This window comes from Zingiber officinale, chromosome 5B, assembly GCF_018446385.1.
Source record: "Zingiber officinale cultivar Zhangliang chromosome 5B, Zo_v1.1, whole genome shotgun sequence".
NCBI lineage: Eukaryota > Viridiplantae > Streptophyta > Magnoliopsida > Zingiberales > Zingiberaceae > Zingiber > Zingiber officinale.
In genome coordinates this window covers 43,087,550-43,093,192 of record NC_055995.1, presented here as the reverse complement: position 1 = coordinate 43,093,192, position 5,643 = coordinate 43,087,550, and the positions used below count along the sequence as shown (strand labels likewise).

At 36.8% G+C, this 5,643-nt stretch overlaps 1 long non-coding RNA gene across 1 annotated transcript; it reads right to left on the bottom strand.

Annotated features, from left to right (window-relative positions):
* Nucleotides 1-3,683: 3,683 nt before the first annotated feature.
* On the bottom strand, nt 3,684-4,635 carry LOC121987373. Its single transcript, XR_006113534.1, has 3 exons — nt 4,511-4,635; nt 3,854-4,293; nt 3,684-3,770 (listed from the first exon to the last, which is right to left on the bottom strand). It is a non-coding gene; the product is annotated as an uncharacterized LOC121987373 (long non-coding RNA).
* Nucleotides 4,636-5,643: the final 1,008 nt, after the last annotated feature.

Genomic DNA, 5,643 nt, shown 5'->3' with positions numbered 1-5,643 from the left:
TAAAAAAACATTTTGTACTAAAACCATTCTGCACAAAGGTAACTCAGCTTACATTTCATTACTATTTCAATTGTGGCTCTGCATTTCTATATAACTTCTAAAACTGATACCATTTGTTCCCTTCTTTTACCATTACAACTCTTTCCCTGATTAGTTGAAAAGTGGTCTCATTTTATATAATTAGCCTTCAACTTAAATCCCATCAACATTTTTTTTCTCCCAACAGCAGTTTCAGCAATTCATAATTTCCCTTTTCAGCCATTCTAACAATTCATAATTTTGTCCAGTAGATATGTGAAGATATAGAAAGGAGGTCACTACAAGAAAACCCCTCATAGACATCGGTTTTCCACCGCTGTCTATTACAAAATTGACCGATGTCTATGAAGGCGATGTAAAAGGTCTGCCATTTTAGACATCGATTTATAACCGGTGTAGTATCACTTAACGACATCGGTTTTCGAATCGGTTATAAATCGGTGTAGTATCACTTAACGACACTGTTTCAGCAACGGTGTAAAACTGATGTAATATTAGTTAATGACATCGGTTTTAGCAACGGTGGAAAACCGATGTAATTTCAGTATTGTTTAACGACACAGATTCGATTTCCGAAACAGTGAAAAATCGATATTATATAAACAAGTCAATATCCATATAATCAACACATAAATATTATTCTTACAACATAAAAAGATAATAGATATTGTACACATCAAGTCCGTATCCACAAATTACATAAATATTTTTCTTACAACAGTATCCATAAGATACACAAATATTCTTTTTACAACATCAAAAGGTATAATAGATATTGTACACATCAAGGTAGTATCCACAATTTACATTCCATGCAAATGCATGGATCATCCAAAGTTTTCAAAAATCAAATACCTTTCCTACTCAAATGTAATCTAGCATGCATTCAGCCCACTCGAACTGCACTTCATCAATTTCAACTCTGGAATACTTGAGATTTGTAAACTGTAAAAACACATAAATAATATATTAGTAAACCAAGACCAAAAATCATAGTTGAAAGAGAGAAGAGAAGTCCATTTTAGACCAAACAAATGGTATCCTGCAACTTAACTTAAGAAGCCCGTTTCCACAACCTCCAGATTCCTTGGATGGGCAAGGAATGTTGCTTCCATGATTCTTAGCCTTGCTATCAGACTCAACGGTGGATAAAGATGAGTTATCTGGTCGCTCGCCTGTGGAATGCCTCCGTCTTTTCCCAACAATTTCTCTGATGACATACTTCTTTGCCCTCTGTCTCCTACCAGCCTTGGAGGAATCAATTGCAGGTGTCTGAGAAGCAGTTCCCTTTACTATCTTTTCGCAACAATCTAAGAAAAGTTTGTAAGAGCAATTTGAGCAGCTTCTGTGAAAATCCACTAGTGAAGTCTTGTAATAATTACTGGTTCCAAGGGAGAAACAAGAAAAGAAAACAATATCAATCAAGTGAACATTTTAATGCATGATGAGACGATAACAAAGAACAGAATATGACCTAAAAATTAGAACTTTCTAAAGCAAAATAGAGGCACAAGTTTACAAATGACCATCTAAGAAACAGGGTCAGGACACATTATTCAGTTATTATGTCCATGATTTCAAAAACATAGCAAATTACGAAATTCTCAGAGGTGTTACAGATGTGAAGACATACCAGTTAACAAGCTCATTGTGAGGCTCATATACTCGAAGAAGTACACCAGAAAATCCACCTTCTGGATGATAGATCGATCAAGAGGATATCTAACTAGAGGAAGAAACTAGGAAATTGTTTTGAAGCTTACGTTGATCCCCTTGCTTTACTTCCAGCTCATTTAATTTGTTCTGATAGATATGTTTTTATCAAGGGAAGCAATTCAGATATCAAGCTATATGTGTGCTCCTTATTATTAAACTTGTTTTGACCATTTGCCAGTTCCTGAAGATGATACAAATTGCATATGCATATAAAAGTTCTAGACTAGTATGAAAGTTGACAGAACCGTCTCTAACTTAACAATAATTGGCTAGGAAGTTAACCTTATGCCAGTCTTCTTTTGCTCCAAGAGGAGAACAAGTCGGACAATCCAATTGTCCATGACTAACAGGGTAGACAGTTGTCACATCGACAAGACAAATCTCATCACTATCGACATACTCAGTCTTCCTATGCTCCTAAACAATTTCAAGATCCTGAAGATCACATAAATGGAAACTTTCGTGACAAAACATTCTCAGAGTAAATAATGTTCATAAAACTTTGCATGTTAAAAGTAAGTAAACCTTATAACCATCTTTAGCTAGACTTCTAGAACATGCTTTGCAATCACAACAGTCGCGACAAACAAGACAAGCAATCTTTACCTCCTTTTCAAACATACTAGAGTACCTTGACAATACAAACTAAATCAGATAAACAGAAGTAGTTTTTTTTTATGTATAAGATCCTATATCACTGATATCAAGATGTTCAAGTCTAAAAGAGCTAAAAGAGAAAAATAAATCAAAAGCATTTTGCCAATATGGTTCAATTCTCTTCCTGTAGACAATGCATGCCATTTGAAATTTAATCACAAACAAAGTGGATATACAAACAAGATCACAATTCAAGCCATTGGATGTGAATATAGTAACAGCAATATAGCTCAACCACAATGAAACTTCACCAAAATAACAAAAGCAATCTAGCTCAACTCACAGTGAAACTTATACTCATAAGACAAAAAAAATTTGATTATATGTACCAAAGCCATGCTTCCCAGATGGTCGAAAGTTTAACAATAAAAATTTCTTTATATGTACCAATATATTGAAGTTTCATCGACTTTAATCTAGTAACACACACAATAGGTAACAGCTTGTAGGACACATTTGGATATAGATTAATGGGTGTTAATGAAAGAAATCTTTTTATCTTTGTGAAATGTTAATATCATGATTGGTTAGCTTGTGAAGATTCACAAGATTTCATTAACTTATGAAGTTGTTACGAAATCTCCCAGTTGCAGAAGCTTAGCTAGGCCAAGTATTCACACAGAACTTGTTATATTAGCAACACACTAACTAAGATGATAGTATGAGGGTGCCAATAGGAAATGCATTTATGTTAGGGAACTTACTTTCAGTTACTAAAGACAGTGAGTAACATGTAAATCTCGATAATAAGTTGTGAGATGCACAAATTCTGTTATTCACTAATGTGGTATCAAAGGAAGGTTTTGACATGGATTCATGATTGATTATCATTTGAAAATTCCTGCATAATAAGATAATAATCATAGGATAATAGCATTAGTATAACAAAAGGAAATAAATTTAGTTTAGACAATTTAAGTTTTTGGTGCTGAAACACGGAATAGGTAATAGCTTGTAGGACACATATATTCTGCTATTGACTGAAGCAGTAAGCTTTTGCCTTGGAAGCTGTTATGATTGGTTATCATTTGAAATTCACAGTATTGCCTTCCAGTTCCTGCATAATCAAATGTAAATATATTAGATAATGCAAGAGTCCAATTGAGAGAATGTCGTCGATGTAAAATCTGTGTACAAAATAAGAAAATTTCATGAACTTTCACAAAAAAAATATTACATTTGCAACATCACCACGCCACAAAGAAAGTGATGCATACGAACTTTCAAATTCAAAATAATAGTAAAAGGACAACTATAGATGCCTTTCTTCTCAGTGTATGTAGACATCCACACCAAATGCACAAGAATGAGTAATGATCAGTCTTTTTCCTTGTCCAATTACATGAAGTGGCACCACCCTATTTTTTAGGTTTATTTAGTAGTAAGAAAAAACCAGCATGCAAGGAGGATCTAAAATCAACAAACATATGAAAAATAGAACCTGTGATCTCTTTGTGAAGACTTGATAAGAAGACAATCAAAGTCTGAGAAAGTGAAATCAATAAGTCACAGATCCATGCAATGAACTTGCAGGACAATTAGAACAATATAGTTATATTAATGAGAAAGCATTTTTATGCCATCACAAAATCCATAGCAGACAACTGCCTAGTGTATTAGATTCTTTGCAACTTTGACAAACACACACATAATTGCATTAAAGAGAAAGCGGACAACAGGAATTCAGTAATGCATACTTGATACATAAAAATGTTGCAACCAATGAAAACAATACAAAGCATGCATGACAGCAAGGATACATTTTCCAGCATCTGAAGGAACAAGTCTCATTTCAGTGATTTTTGACAACACCAAATCACCATTTATTTCTGAATATTAGTCTTCGGACTCCTCTTCATCATCCTCATCACCCGTCTCAATCTTATCAAGCATCCAACAAACATGCATAAGCAGGAAAATGAAAATCACTAGAGAAGCCATCGACAAAATGGTCGTTTAATGCTCAAAAAATTCAAGTCAAAGTGACAAACTCAAGTTTACCAAGCAGTGAATAAGGGGAAAAAATATATCACATTTTGTTCTTTAATCCTGTTATCTTCAGATAGAACATCACGAAACTCGATCTTAAACCAAATACCTGAGTATAGATGTAAGGAAATGGGTAGGCCTCTCGGTCCCTCGATACAGCATGAAGGGACAACGACAGAAAATCCACCGCGTATCCTTTCCCTCTGCCGACGTCACTCAACCAAATCACTCTCCTACAAGGAGCTATTCGCATCAGACAGAAACACCAAGAAAGAAAGTGAGCAGTGCGACACTGATACCTGGTGGTGACATAGAGAGACCCAGGAGACTCCAGGGGTCGGGAACCGAGGGCGATGGCGATGCCATGCAAAATGTACATCAGCTCCTCGCTGTCGTCGGAGCCCAACCGAGGTCGTACGTTGCCGTCGACGACGCAATCGTCGAAGTGCTGCGGCCCTAGAACAAGGTAGGTTCAAAGATGTCCTTTTTTTTTAAAAAAAAATCTTTTAACAGAACCTATTCGCTGGTCGAGGGAGAGGTGAACAGTCCGGCCGTCGCCGTGAAGCATGAGGTTGGAGTCTCTGAACAGTTGGGTGTAGCCTTCCTCAAAGGAGATGGTGGCAAGGTTGGGTAACTTCGGGAGGAAAGCAGCCTCATGGGAAGGGAGTAGAACCGAACACAAAAACAGGAGGAAGTAGAAAGGAAAAGATAAAGTATGGACTAAGAAGGGGAAGCAAGGGCATCGTGTCTTGATCCTGATCGGGAGAGGAAGGGGCGTCGATCTAGGAAGGGGAAGAGGGAGATGAGGCTAAGAGAGATGGTCGGACGGCCAGCGGCGAGGAGGAAAGTGGTGGTGGCGTCGCGACGGTATACGGTGGACGACGCAATATAGGTTTAGGTTTAGAGGGGAGAGTGAAGTGTTGCAAATTTTGGCTAAGTATTGGTGGAAAAATTATATTATTTTATTTTGGTTCATAGACATCGGGTTTTAAAAAACCGCTGTTAAAATCGGTGTCTATTAACGAAAAAAAGGTGCTCATAGACATCGGCTAAAATATCGATGTCTATGAGCGAAAATCTGCGCTCATAGACACCGATTTTTGGAAAAACCGGTGTAAAATACTCAAAGTCATCGATTTTTGTTTAAAACTGTTGTTGTTCCACTGATGTCTATGAGGGTTTTTGTTTGTAACGCCCGCCCTTCCAGGTAACACTAAGGCAACCTAGAGGGACGGACGTCAC